This window comes from Podarcis pityusensis (assembly GCF_964106645.2).
Source record: "Podarcis pityusensis genome assembly, chromosome: 18".
Taxonomy (NCBI): Eukaryota; Metazoa; Chordata; class Lepidosauria; order Squamata; family Lacertidae; genus Podarcis; species Podarcis pityusensis.
The window spans coordinates 9,000,551-9,016,334 of NC_138043.1; the positions used below are offsets into that span (position 1 = coordinate 9,000,551).

Below are 15,784 nucleotides of genomic sequence, written 5' to 3' on the forward strand. Positions count from 1 at the left end.
GGGAATATTGGTAGTTTTCTTTAACTTGTGGAATATACTAATTATAGAGCATCACAGAGTCTGATTGGTATCAATTTTGCTCTGTACACCAGAAGCAGCAGAATAGCACTCAGAATTTTAAAAACCATCAACCAACCTGAAAAGAACTGTTTCATTTGCTTTAGATTTCCAAGTCAGTGCCTCATCTACTTTGGCATGTTAGCCAAGATTTTTGTTAAGAGTAACTTTATATGAGGAAACACCTTATAGAAGTAGCTGCCATAATTAATTTCAGCATAATCATTCTATTGGCAAACATAAAAACTACAGGATTATATTTTAAAATGATAATACACTATTCACCTGAAGTATCAGCAGAGGGCAGCAGAGGGTTATGGGATGATGGCATTCCCCACAACCTAGTCTAGCCCCAAGCAATTCCTCAATCTGTTTGCATAAAAACAAAAGGCAGCAGGATGCAAAACTATTTAAGTACAGTGGTACCTCTCGTTGTGAACAGGATCTGTTCCGGAGCCCCGTTCACAACCTGAGCAGAACGCAACCCGCGTCTGCGCGTGCGCAGGTCGCGATTCGCCGCTTCTGTGTATGCTCGTGACATCATTTTGAGCGTCTACGAATGTGCGAGCAGCAAGACCTGGAAGTAACCCATTCTGTTACTTCCAGGTCGCCGCAAAAGGCACTCATTATAAAAGTCCTTTATTTATATATTACATTTATTTGGCACCTATTAAAGCACTATGGCTTGAAAATATGCAGGCAATTCCTGGCAAAATCTGAGCAGCAGGAGATGTAGCAGGAATTCCAAAAGGTCAGAGGACTCAACTTCAGAGACCTGCATGCATCTTTGCTCCTCTTCATGTCTAGCCAAAGAAGAATTATGAAAAATAATAATGTATGTGCAGAAAATACCACTGGCTGCTGGATTAGGTCATCTTGCGAATAATAATAATTTTATTATTTAAACCCCACCCATCTGGCTGGGTTTCCCCGGCCACTCTAGGCAGCTCATAGCATATATCAGAACATACCAAAACGTCAAGTATTAAACACTTCCTGATACAGGGAAGCACTCATATGATCCAGCAAGACCATACTTAAGCAAGAGTGCAAACATGGGGTCACTTAAGAGTGCCTGAGGATGCACTTTTGCTCCCTAGACTGAACACATATATTATTGGATTGTTAGTGGTTTTCAAGTTGATGTTTTTTTAAAGACTATGAAAGACTGACCTTAGACCACTCCTGATCTAGAGTGTCTTTGACCATAATCTGACCTAGGCATCTATTCCACCAGAAGAAAGCCCAGGTTCTTATCAAATCTGCATCAAAGAGCTGTTTAGCCTGCCTTGTAAAATTCGAGATTTCTGCATTCTAACAAGCAAACAAAAAAGCTTCTCAAGTACTGTATCTAATTCCATATCTAAGTAAAATTTCATGGCAATGAAACAAAATAAGGAAAAATCTGGGTCACCAAATGAGTCTCAGTTGCCACTGCTGCCCAGATTAGAAAAATGTAGGTGGGAAGCATCTTATACCAATCAGGATCCACAACAATCAAAGAGGGAAAGACATGTACTTCTCAGACTGAAGTCCCCAGATGATGCTAGCTGAAAGGTACATCCAGCTAATTAACACAAATAAGCTTATTGCAACAGCTAACTATAGAACCCCAGTGGAAGGAGAGGAGGAAACTCAGCACTCACAATCTCTAATTATCTAAAAGCACAGCAAACCAACACTGCTTCTGGCAAATGAAGGAGACCACATGTCACTGCATGAACAGAAAGGGGATGAAGCAGCATTCCTACGAGGCAAGGTTACAGAACCTGAGATTGTTAGTTTAGAGAAAAGATAAGAGGTGACATCATAGAAATTTGTAAAATTGGAATGTATTGGAAAGTGGATAGAGAAAAGTTTTGCTCCCTCCCTCATAACACTAGAACTGGGGGAAAGCCAATGAAGTTTAATGCCATGTCAGATAGCAAAAGTACTTATTCACAAAGCATAGAGCTAAATTATGGGACTCTCCCCCAGGAGGAAATGAGCACCAAAATGCATCGTTTTAAAAGATGACTGGACAGATTCATGGAGGATAGGGGCTATCAACAGCTAATCGCTACAATGGCTATGTCCTACCTCCACTGTCAGAGGCAGTAGATCTCTGAACACCAGCGGCTTGTTGGCCACTGTGAGAACAGGATGCTAGACTAGAGAGACTACTAGCTTGATTCAGCAGGTCCTTTAACTAAGGTTATCACAGATGCCACCCCCATACCATGCCATACAACATTTGTTGTAATGTTCATGAAATGAAGTACTAAAAAGAATTCTTTCAAAGCAACAGCAAGCTATCCCTCTGCTTTGGAACCCTTAAAAAATTTAAAAAAATAAAAAATAAAACCCAGACTAGCTTTTCAGATACCTTTTAATTGAATAACTTTCTAAAAGAAATGCCTGAAGTAATAGATATCATAGTATGAAGTCTTATTTGGTTACATTTTACTCCAAAAAGACCCATTTATCCTAAATAGAACTCAATTAAGGCAGATGGTTTCCCCAATGTGGACACCATTAACACCTCCTCCAGCAATGGTATTGGGCTCTTTTATTTAGCAGGTGACAATGTCAGCTCCAGCTCCCCTAGTATGCAGAGTCCTGGCAACAGCAAATCTTGCAGCTGCAGCAGCCAAGGTTAACAGCAAAGAGGGCAATGAAGAGGAGGTGTCAAGAAGCCACATCTGTCCTGATCCACGCTAGCAACCAGACTGGAGCTGGTGGTAGTATCTCTTTTCCATCTGGACCAGTGGCCATGAATGACAGATGTTCTATGGTTAGCCAGGATGCTTGTTGATAGTGTAATTTCCTGTTTAATTTCTGCCCACCATGCAGCTGTTAAAGGCACAAAAAAACCTACTCCCCCCCCAAAAAAAAATCCAGCAAGCTTGCCCACTCCTGCTCTATATGTGGGACATTTAGATTCACCACTTCACAGCTCCTGCCTTCAGGTTATCCTATTTTTTTCCTGTTGAGGTCTCCAAACACCAGAATAAAATTAACAGAAACAGACAATAACGAACAACTAATTGCATTCTTTCTCAGAAATAAAAATGTTATGTGATGCTTATGATGGGGTCAATCTATTCTGCGCAGCAGCAACTCTTTGGAAATATAGGTTTCACGACTATACAAAATTTGATTAATCTTTCATCATAAGGATGCAATTATGCTGATGTAATTCCACTGATGTCATGAGACTTACATGCTCTACCTGGGATATAAGAAAGCATTGCCCAAATGTTTCGCAGACTTCCATATGCATACAACATCAGGTGAAGTGCAGTATTTTGGCCCTATCAGGCACTAACCTGCACTAAATTTATGGACAAAGCTGTGGCTAGAGAATTAGATATTGAAGAAGATATACTTTTTTAACTACAGAAAAGTTTGATCCAATTTGAAAACTCTATAGAAAAAAACCGGGAGCTCTGCAAGAAACATGTCTATTACTCAAATTCAACTCTTCCAGTGTTAAAAATGTGCATTTTTTTAAAAAAAAATAGTACAATATTTTCTCACACCCTAACTTTTAGCAAACAAGGAGCATGTGGACTTACATGGCCTAAAGCTTTTTTCAGACTAGCAACCACAGCACGCCTGTATGAAGCCAAAACAGTTGACATAAAACAAAAATAAATATGCAAAAATCTTTCCACAAGACACAACTGCGGAAATATCAAGAGGAAATAAATTTTCAGATCTCAAGCTTTGCCTTGAAACTAAATGTCTGGAACAAATGTCTGATTTGCCAGCATCGTTACAGGGGTATGTGGACAAATGTAATTCCTAATCCTATGAACCAGACAAGTAAAACCTATAAAGGATTCAAAACCATTCAACACTCAATGTTTTTGCACATGGCAGCACAAATTTTGAATTGATACACACTAAAAAATGTTCATGGTAGCTGAGCTTTTTCCATCCCAATAATTATTGATTTGATACTCCTGTAGATCACTTTATAATCTGAAAGCAAAAATGACAAAATTGTTTCCCCCCTCTCCACAAAAAAATACAACAGGGTATTACTACAAAGTACCAAGTTAGGCAGGTTCTGCTAATTGCCATTTAAAGTCAGCCCGGTCGTTAGCATCAAATGTCCCCATTTAAGCTTGGAATAAGGACACACTGTACAGAATTGATTATAGTATACAACAGAAGGCACAAAAATATAAACAAAGAAAGATTAAACTTGGGTATCCTATGTTACAAGTTCAATTTGATTCCATAATTTAACTCGCAAGTCTTCCTTTAGTAATCTGTCAAGGAATATGATCCACTCACAGTAATTCAGCAAAGAGTTCCTTTGCACCTAAGACTGCTACATCCAACTCATAATGCCTTGTCTTCACAAGAAGAAGAGAAGAAGAGTTTGGACTTGATATCCCACCTTTCATTCCCTTTAAGGAGTCTCAAAGCGACTAACATTCTCCTTTCCCTTCCTCCCCCACAACAGACACCCTGTGAGGTGAGTGGGGCTGAAAGACTTCAGAGAAGTGTGACTACCCCAAGGTCACCCAGCAGCTGCATGTGGAGGAGCGGAGACACGAACCCAGTTCCCTAGACTTTTTCTTCATTTTTTTAAAAAAAGCTTTAATGTACCCTGCACAAACTCCCCTGGGTGTATCTTACAATTTGGCAGACTGGATCAACTCGAGAGGAGCTATGCCAGTACATTTCACCCATTTCCATAAAAAAGGGTGGGAAGTTACAATCATTTTTTGATTCCCCATTATGTTGAATAGGGAGAAAACAACACTTCTTTTTTAACAGATCTAATTCATTCTTGAATAACAGTACAAAGTGGAAAGACAGAGTGCGGCTCCAAAGTAGATCAGGCTGCTTCCCAATGGTACCGATACAATTGCAATCTTTGACCAGTGTTTACCCCTACCAGAAACTATTTCCCCTACTTTTTCATGAAAATCTCACAAGCACTGCTTCCAAGGGTTAGTTAAACTAACATTTGCTTAGATCTTTCTTTGCTACATTTGATACATGCTATGTTTAAAGACGTAATATATCCCCCTTTTTTCTTTTCCAGTACCAATGGAAGATGTACAATTTCAGCTTTCCTTCTCAGGACTATTACAGTATGTGGGCTAAAATGTCTTCACTGAGACACCTACTATTTGCACAGGGCCAGTTTAACATTTCATCTGCAACATACCAGCAAAACCTACTGTAATACAGAGAATGTTCTTAATGTGCTCCTTAATGATTTCACATGGAGAGAACAGAAATAATAGCATGTCTTCCTCAATTCAAAGAATAAACAGTTCCAACTTCAAGTGTAGTTCCTTATTTTGGAGCCAGGATCCCATATCTACAAATCATCATCCTCAATGAAATTAGAAATGGAATAGCAGTCAAGTTTAGAGAAAGTTATTCTAGAATTATCTAGCTATTTACATTTGTTGGTTTTCCAGAAAATTTTAAATTTTTGTTTCTATTTTTCCTGTGCAAATTAAGGCAATTTGCACCTGGCAATTTGCACACAAAAAATCTCTGATGCTCTACAGTGTGATCTCATTTAGAATGTTTGTTTTACTTGTATTTAGAAAACAAAGCCAAAAACTCTGAAACTGCCAAGTTTGCCTAATACTGTATTTGCAATTGTCATCCATTCACTGTTACTAATGAAGCTAGGAAATGATTTTTTTTATAAGGAAACATTTAACACTGAAGGAGGGTCCAGGAAAAAGAATCTGCCCACATTCTATGCTTGAGAAATAGGGGGCTACTGGTATCTTCAGTCTGACTAGCGGTTTCTTACAATAAACTATTTTCAGACCTCTTATTGTAATGACAACGGACAAAGTAGGGTGTGATCTACAATCCAATATAAAAAACTGGCAGTGATCTATCACCCTCCGAAGTCATTTTAAATAAATAAATAAAAATATGGAACTTTATTTCACAGATACAGTAGTTATGTTTGGATATCACCATGACAGATCCAAATAGTTGTTAGATGGACAAGTAACTAAACAAGTGAGAAAAGTCAAACTATATTTTTATATTAGTTTACACAGATCTGAGGAGCATGCCCCGGGCTTCTCCGTCTTTCCCCTACTGTTGCTTTAAATCTCAGCTGACTTCGCGTCAGCATCCCGAAGCCCTTTCTCCACCTCTCTTTCCCCTGCTGTCGCGTTAAAGCCTTTCCCTTACTCAAACTCATGGAGCACTAAGGGGGCTTTTCCCCATGTGTTTTGTTATTTGCCTTTCTCGCTGTTTGGGGTGCGCTCCTTTCTTATTCTTTTCCTTGCATTTGAACTAGCAAGCAGACACAGAGCTTTTCGTTTCCTGCCTCCCCCCCCCCCCACCGGAGCACTACTCCCCCCACCCCAAGAAGGTAAGCTGGCTTCAGAAGGAGGAGGAAGAGGAGCCTGCGATCGATCCCAGGATCTCCAAGTCAATAGCGATGGTAAATGTGGCATGCCAGGTACCAATATCTGTTTTACATCTTAAATCCTCCTGCTGTTGCCTCTTGCTCACCACTTTAGGAACACTGCTATATAATTTGAGTGTCTTCTTGTATGCCTCTTTTATTGGCACTACCAGTGGTCATTATGAAGATCAGAAGCTTCGGCTTCCATCTTAGTTTAACCAGAGTTTAGCTGCTCTATGCCTGAAAACTAAACTATATCTAATCTTAACTACTGATTGTTGTATCAACAAACAACCCAAAACCATCCCAACTTCTTAAGCTATGGTTTGAGCTTCGTTTCTTTCAAAGTTACATATTTAAAACCACTCACACTTTTTCAGGTTCAGCTGACATGACACGGTGTGGTTAATTAAAAACAGAAATGAGAACCTGCAAGCCCCTCACAGCCATGCAGAGTGAGCAAATGAGCCTGAGATTTGTTCTTGTAACGGTAAACTATGGTTGAGCAATATATCTGAACCATTCCACTGTAGAAGCTAGAGGGGATGGTTTATTAAGTAGAAAAGATTTGAAATTGATAGGTGCGTATGCCATAGTGGGTGAAAAAGCATTTGTGCAGGGAAGCTAGGCAGGCACACCTAATGGATTGGATTTTGAGTATTTTGGACATGGGGAAAGCCTGACAAACATCCTTATGTTTCATGTATGGGACCCAGAGCCTCTTGGGCTTACCAATCATAAGGTCCGGGGTGAGCTCCCATTGCTCTGTTCCAGCTCCTGCCAACCAAGAGTTTGAAAGCATACCAGCATGAGTAGATAAATAGGTACCACTGTGGCAGAAAGTTAAATGGCATTTCTGTGTGTTCTGGCTTCCATCACGGTGTTCCGTTGCACCAGAAGAGGTTTAGTCATGCTGGCCACATGACCTGAAAAGCTGTCTTCAGACAAACGCCAGCTCCCTCAGCCTGAAAGCAGAGATGAGTGCTGCACCCTATAATCGACTTTGACCCACTCAGGGGTGCTTTACCTTTTTTACCCTTACTTATGTTTCATATGTGTATAGGTTTATATTTTGAAAGAAAAGCAAATTAGAGTTTTACCCACTAAAAACCGCTAGTGAGATATGCTGCTTGAGACAAATATGTAAATAGCTTGGATTTAGTTGTAAACACAGACAGTTAAAGCACCAAAAGTATCATCCTCAACAACACAGACCTCCTTCCCTCAACTGTGCACATGAGCAAAGTCATATTTACTTCACCTATTTTTAGAGCGGGGGAGTGGGAGAGGTGGTAGCAAATACATGACAAAATTAATGCCACTGTTGGTTACATAAACAGTCCTCCCCCCCAAAAAACCCGCTACCATAAAAATTACAAGCATGCAATTATATTCTTCAGTGGTTGATTCATTCAGTCTCTTTCTCTTCCTCCGCATTTTGTCAATATACAAATGCAACCATTTTCTGTTCAGCGCCACAAGCTAGTCTAAAAGCCATTATTGTATTGTACTGCCTCTCTAAACTCAACGTATTTGCACTCCTGGTCACAGGACATGCTTTCAGGCCCTCCAACAGTGGGTGTGACACACTGACCCAGATTCAGAGCTTTACTGCAGATGAATGCTAGCAAGCTGTGAGAAGAGACTAAGCAATTGTATGAAGAACTTGGGGGCAGGGAGAAAATTATCTAAAATGCTTCATAAAACCATCTTCAAAGAGGTCATCTTACAATAATCTTTAACTACATCAAGAAACATGGATTTAAAATAAAATCTTCACCCAACTATATAAATTGTATATAAACTATATATAATTCCATTTATGAAAAAGCAAATTGTTTAACGTACAGCTGATTGGGGGGTGGCATGCTATTCCAATAGCCAGGCAAATATCCTTAACCACCTATTCTTGGACCACAGGACACAAATAAACCGCACTGAGTGAAGTTAAGAATCCCTCCGTGAAGGAATAAGCTAACCTCTTTACAGTGGTACCTCTGGATACAAACGCTTCTGGTTGTGCATGCATCAGGTTACGAGCTGTGCTAACCTGGAAGTAGTTGCTCCCAGATGCGAACTTTGCCCCGGAATGCGAGCTAATGGCGCCTCATGTTAAGAACAGTTTCAGGATAAGAACGGACCTCCAGAACGAATTAAGTTCATATCCAGAGGTACCACTGTATTTTCTTGTTTCTATTATGGCATCATCTACTTGCAATACTTACTTCCCCACCGTAGAGTTTAATGATGGGATAAACTTGTGACATACTGAAATACTTTGTACTGAATATATTTCAATCAAAATACTAAATTTTAACATTTATGTTTATTTCTTTCGTTTTTCTCTTCTCTTCATTTACAAGAAAATAGCTATAGCAAAAGAAAAGAAAAAAATAAATATAATTTATATTGAACAGCTTACAGAGAGCATGAGACACAAAACCAGACCTGAGTAAAAATAATATATACTGTATACACTAAAATTACTTTCAGGTCTTTCACAGGTCTAACCAAAAATTATCTTGGGAAAGTTGACTAATAAGAGACAGAGAAGGTTAAAAAAGAAAAGAAGAAAGACCACAAAAATTTAACGTATCAATAATACTGTATTATTTGTATAAGATAATAATGTTTGTTTCAGATTATTGTTTGACAAGGTTAATTACACTATTTCACTCAATAAAAGTATTTCACAACGATTTAGTAACTTAATACCTTTGTGCAATGCCAGCTCCTGTTCTAAAAGTCCACTGTTGACATTATAGAGGTAAAAGACCCAGTTTTTCTTAATGTATATCACAGAAATGTAGAGTTGGAAGGGGCCTCAAGGGTCGTCTAGCCCTACCCCCTGCAATGCAGGAATCCCCCAGTTGTCCCTGGGTGGTCTTGATTCAACAACAGCCGAGTGCCAAGAGTCCCTTCAGCATCAGAGGGTGAGTGTTTACAAAATGTAGTGGTACCTCCTTCTCCTTTAATCGATATTTAAAAGTATTTTCTGATTCAAATGCAAGAATGCACCTGAAAAATCAACTGCTTCAAAACTATGCTTCTATCATACGCACGTGCATACTACAGTTATATTAACACTAAATGTGTGGTTGTTTGTCTTAAAGTTTCCCAAATGCCCTAAGAACTCCCAATTTCCTATGGGTGGGGGGTGGGGGTAACATCCAATACATATATTATTACAATTGCCTCTTTCAATTTTAAGTGGGAACACCGTGACAGTATTAGAAAGTGAGGTGTATAAGCTAGGAGCCAAATGGCTCCTGGAACCTAGGTTCCAGGCACAAAAACAGAATGGGTAGTCACCAGTGCCCCCCCCCCGCCCCAATGCAGCAGAGCACTTTCTATTTGTTTTTTTCTAAACGCATGAACTAATACACAATTCATAGCCGTGACATATTGTTAATATCACATTTTTAATAGCAGTTCTTAATTGGACACCACAAATAAAAATGGGAATCAGCCTCAGCAACAGTAACCAACCATACGTATTTACAAATACTGGTATGTATATGTGTGCGCGCATGAGTGTAATGTTATGTTACACACACACACTTCAGCAAGTACTGCAGTCACAGCTAAATATGTCTATTATATCAACATTATTGGAAGAACAGCCCTAACATCACAATCCTAACCATTTTTACACAGAAACAGATCCTACTGAATTCAAAAGGGCTTACACCCATGCAAATGGGATTGGGATTGCAACCTAATTCATTATTTTTGAGCAGTACCTCTCCAATCTCAATACTTTGTAACTTTTTTGCAGGACTGCCTGTACAGTTGCGCCTTCAAAATCCTGTTACATGAAAAGTTACATGAAAGGTTACCTGGCATGCCACATTTACCATGGCAAACTATGTAAATGTTGATGCATTTTGCATTTTAATATCCAGGATTTGAGAATCTCTGAAAACATTAAAAGATTAATGTAAGCACCATCCAATCCACCGTCTCTCCCTTGATGGGTGTTTTCTTGTGTATAAACAGCCAATGGGTCCCCGATATTAAAGAGTTTCCTCACAATACAACAACGAGATGTCAGACTTTAATGTGTTTCTTTAAAATGCCACAATATTCCTCCTAATATTCCTCCCAAATAATGGGGGTTGGGGGAAGAGAGATCCCAAACCTCTCTAAAGCAGCCTTCTAAAGCAGCCTCCCAGTGCCTCATTATGTAAACAAGAAAGGAATACTCACAAAGTAAACTTGTTGAAACAACAACAAAACCACCTCCCCACTCTGCTTTGATTCCCTTCCCTCTCTCTGTCCCCCAAAGCAAAGCTCATTTTGCTTAAAAGCACACCCATACACCCCTTCTCTTCTGAAATAAGGGGGGCAGGGGTGTCAATCCAGCCCTCTCCTATTCAGGAACCAAAAGTGAAGCTGAAAATGGGCCTGAACAGCAAAAGGCAGAGAGAGGTAAAAGCAGGAGTGCCAACTTGAATAAAATGGGGGGGGGGGGGTAGGCACTGCCATGCATAATCGACCACATGATGCCACGCATGCACGCACACCATTTGAATGGCAATGCCCATCAACTTGGGGGGGGGTGGCCCCCTCAAATATTTTATTGGGATGGTGTGGACCCCTTGGCCCCTAGGAGTTGGCTCCTACGGGCAGAGGGAGAGGTATGGGTGGATTGAAACCACATGCAAGAGCTTTGCAGTTTGTGTTTGTTTGTTTGTTCACTAATGCAAACAGAACCACAATGGAGTCTCTTCAGCATATCAAAAGGCTTCAGGGGAGTAGCATGGAAAGGGGATGAAAGCAGCTGCCCTGGCTCTCTTGCAGTGAAGAATTATTTCACTAGTAAATGACAGAACTGGAAATCTCAACTTGGTCACTAGGTGGTGCTGTTGAGTCACCGAAAAACAACTGGCGACAAGTTCTAATCCTACAACTGTGGTCCTCCTGAAAATGTGTAGAATGTAGATTGAAGTATACTGCAGACTGCTTTATTTACAACTGTTTCAAGCTGTTAAGAAAAAGAGGCTGGAATAGGTCAATATATAGGTGGACCATCTCTGGATCAAGCTCTCCTTCATTGGGCTCCAGCACATGAGGGAGCTATGGATGTCAGCTTCCTCACATGGCGGCCCAACACTGCCAGCCAGCCACAGCTCCACTCCCAGGTCAGGCCTGACCCAGGGGCAGAAGCGGCAGGCTCCAGTGTGTGAGTGCACCGTCCAGCAAGGCCACCCCCCCCCCGCCAGCAATAAGAGACACTATGCCCCTGTCTCCACCACAGGAGTTGCTTAGTGTTCAGATGTGCCTCCCCATCTTGTGTCCTTGAAAGTGTACAATACATTCTTCCTCTCTCTACTATCTCCAGCCACTCAGAAAAAAGCTACACACTGATAATAATAAAGATGCTGCCTACTTTTTCCCTTGTTGGTGGCGAGATGCTCACTTATTGTGTTGTTTGTATTGTTGAATGACTGGCCCAAGGACACCCGGTGAGCTTCATGAGTCAGTGGGGATTTGAACCTTGGTCGCCCACTCTAACACTTAACCACTGCAACGCTCTGCTTTCTTTTGCAAATGACTAACTTCCCTCCCAGTATTTCCTCCCCACTTTGCCCCTCTGCCTCTTCAAAAAGAAAGTCAAACAAAAGAGAAAAGTGGTGATATTGGTAACATCAACCACTTTAAGTTGAGGGAAGAACAGTGAGTGCTGGAGGACCGGCTCCCTGCTGCAAGTTCCTTTCTACCTGGCCTAGGGTGTGTGACCCAGACTCACACAATGAGTAACATCTGCTCAGAGTTCATCTGCTCATCTGCTCAGAGGCCAGAGTAACATCTGCTACTGTGAGTGCTGAAGGACCTGCTCCCTGCTGCAAGGCTCACTGGAACAAACTCTTGGGTTGGGGCGAGTGTTTAGGGGCTGTTAATGGTTTTACTGCTCCAGCTGCCGGAAATGTTTTTAAACAGCTTTTAATCTGTGGAGCTTTAAATTTTGGTTGTTTTGTTTTTGTTTTGTTTTGATCGGGTTGGGGGTTGGTTGGGGTCATTTTAATCTGTGTATAACTGTAAATTGTTTCTTTTTATTATTATTTTCTATTGGTTTATTGGTTTACTTTATAGTTGGCATAATATATTTTGTTCTTAAGGGGAGAGGGTTAGGGATGCCCCGGGACTGGGCCCTAGCCAACAGAATGGCTGGTCCATTCTGACCTTACACTGACACGTTCTCCCACTAGTTCCAGCCCGATGGGTCATCATAAATGCGGTAGATGCATATCTTGCCCTTTTGTGTTACAGACGAAAGAGATCTATGATGCTTATTCTAAGTTTAGATTTACCATCCGTCATTTCAGTACTTGTCAGACCAAAGATGCTGTATACCTAATAAGATGTCCTTGCAATCTGCTTTATATTGGATCGACCATACTGGCAGGCAGTGTCCGTATAGGAGAGCATCGATCCCGCATTAGGAATCAAGTCATGGAAGCGCCTCTAGTTGAGCACTTTGGAAAACACCATCATGCAGATATAGACCTACTTTACACAGTCCTATGGGTTAATCGGGACGCGGGTAGCGCTGTGGGTTAAACCACAGAGCCTAGGACTTGCTAGGTTGGCGGTTCGAATCCCCACGACGGGGTAAGCTCCCATTGCTTGGTCCCTGCTCCTGCCAACCTAGCAGTTCGAAAGCATGTCAGAGTGCAAGTAGATAAATAGGTACCGCTCCAGGAGGAAGGTAAACAGCGTTTCCATGCGCTGCTCTGGTTCGCCAGAAGCGGCTTAGTCATGCTGGCCACATGACCCGGAAGCTGTACGCCGGCTCCCTCAGCCAGTAAAGCAAGATAAGCGCCGCAACCCCAGAGTCGGCCACGACTAGCCCTAGTGGTCAGGGGTCCCTTTACCTTTACCTTATGGGTTAATCAGAGAAAATCTGAGGTGAGGGGAGATCATGTCCAATTACTGCACCAACAAGAAACCAGATTGATTTACCTATTTAAATCCCTGCACCTGGGGGGTTTGAATACTGAATTAGATTTCAATTGCTTAAGTTTTCTGACAAGATGGCTACTGTTTGTGTTCTGTTAGATTTTGGATACTGTATCTTTAAATGTCCTGAAATTGTATGTGATTCACTGCACCTGTGGATAGCCTTTATAATGCTACCAAGGTTCTACCAACAGTATCAGTTTACTACACTTTTAAGTGATTGCTGATCCATGGCCAGTTGATGTACGTTTAGGGACAATTTATTTGGTATGTATTTATTATTGGTTGTTTATATGCAGGTTTGTCATTTCAATCTCTGTATTGTATTTGAATGAAATGGATTTCATTTTCTATTATTGCCAGCTGATGAAGAATTATCATTGAAACAGTTCGTTATCCTGGAAGAGCTGTTCTGTCTGCTGCTGTGCTCGGAGTACCCTATTGCTACGTTTGGAGCACCTATCATCGCATTTGTATGATATTGACTGTGGAAAGGCATTTTGCCTCCATCTCAGTGATCTTTGATAGTGACTCACTACTCCTACATTCCTGTTCTTGGAAAATTTATTTAATTCCTATTATTTGTGACTCCATGCACATATTATATGTCTTCTGTTTACGAATTTTGAAACAGTATAATGTTACAAATATTCTGTAAGTATATTATTAGTCGACATGTTGCTTGTTGTTGTTCAGAACAGAATGGTTGCGGCAGGTTCCACAGAGGGGGAAGCATTGGGACATTCAATCCCAGTGATCACAGGCAGGAGGAAGAGTTACACTAAGACGAGACTATGTCATTACCGAGGCAGCAACTTTAGTTGTCCTCTGAAGACTATTCCTGCCTCCGGGTGTGCTCCTGACCAGAAGGATACAGGTATCAACAAGGGTGTCCCACATGACCTTAAGGTGCTGCTGTGCAATGTCAGATCAATGATTCCTAAGACCACTGCCATCCATAACTCGATTGTGGGTGGAGGAATTGACCTGGCATGTGTTACAGAGACCTGGTTGGACATGTTAGGTGGGCTGTTCTTGCTGCTTACTCACAGCAACCCAGGTCCTGTGGGCAGGTAGGGGGGGTTGCAATGATTTTTAGGATGTCATTAGCTTTCATCCGACGTCCTACTAGAGAGACCCAGTTTGCTGAGTGCAAGTTCTGGAAGTTGGGCAATAGGGTTAGCGCAGGATTCCTATTGGTGTACTGACCTCCCTGCTGCACCAAGGATTCCCTGCCTTGCCATGGCGGAGGCTGTTGATTACATCTGAGCCGTTTCGCACGGGATATTTTGAGAATAAGATGGGAGTAATCCTCCGAACACTCCCCCCCAGGGCTGGGGGGGGGGGAGAGCAGCTTCACCCACAGATCGCCCAGTACCTGCCCCAATCCAGCAGGAATGAGGGGGAAGGGGGCGCTGGGTTTCTTTGGCAACACTCCAAAGTCGCCGCCATGAGCAAACGAACTCCTGTTTTTTAAGATGATAATTCAGACTTAATTAACGGGCATGCTCTGAGTGAGGGGAGATAAACTTCTCTGCCAACTGATTCAGCCAGTGAGGAGCTAAATGATTTGAGTGGAAGAGAGACTATCTTTACTATGGAACTGGTACGTCAGAACGGAAAGGGAGGGGGAGCCGCCTTTGTTTCTTTTTGATATACTTCGTATTTGCTATTTTACTTGGCAAATCCCCCTGGAAAGTCTGAATACCGATTATGTACGCAAGCGATACTGTACTGTAATATTGATATAATTTTGATCTAATTATTAACTGTGTGGAAAAGATTTACGAATTTGCAATTAATTCTGATGGACTGTTAAGAGCGGAAGGTGGGAATTGAGGCTTTTAGCCAAAGTACAGGCCTATCTGTTCTGGTATGAGATGAAACGAAGAGGTTTGGACATACACCTAGAACAACTGACAGAAAGCCAGATTTCCTCCATTTTGGGATGTGTCGTATTGGATAATTACTGACATTAAGAAGTGAAAGTGAAAGACACGGAAGGAAATAAAACACCCACACAGAAACATGCTGTTTTGATATAACTCGCTTGCTGGACGAATTCAGAGGCTATGAAAAGAAACTAAGGATCAATATTGGATTGAATTATGGGAACCACCTGGACTAATAAAGAAAGCAGTGCAAATGTGAGGTGATGGCAATGCTCCAACCTCAGAGCATGGAAAGTCAAACAAAGATTTATGATTTGGCTTAATATTTGGACTGTTAGATTATTTTATAATTCGGAATGTCTCTAATGTGGCCTTTATTGGATTATTAAATTGGAAAACTTAAGTATAATTTTTAAAAAAATATGGATTCTCTGCCTGAGCTGCTTCAGGTAGTGTTGGATGTTCTCCTGGAGACACCTAG

The 15,784-nt window shown here is 41.2% G+C and overlaps 2 protein-coding genes across 4 annotated transcripts in view; one reads left to right on the forward strand and one right to left on the reverse strand.

Moving 5' to 3' along the window:
* The window catches only part of KDM4B (lysine demethylase 4B), a 180,834-nt gene that overhangs the window by 158,132 nt on the left and 6,918 nt on the right, over positions 1 to 15,784 (reverse strand). The gene's annotated exons all lie outside the window — the stretch shown is intronic.
* LOC308467332 (perilipin-3-like) overlaps positions 1 to 15,784 on the forward strand; it is a 175,117-nt gene that overhangs the window by 80,271 nt on the left and 79,062 nt on the right. Inside the window, exon 1 of one of the 2 annotated variants that reach the window (XM_080988979.1) lies at positions 3,213 to 3,216. The exons of the other annotated variant lie outside the window; for it this stretch is intronic. The gene's annotated coding sequence lies outside the window, so the exon portion shown is untranslated. Of the gene's footprint in view, positions 1 to 3,212; positions 3,217 to 15,784 lie in introns of those variants that run through there. 2 annotated transcript variants of the gene reach the window in all.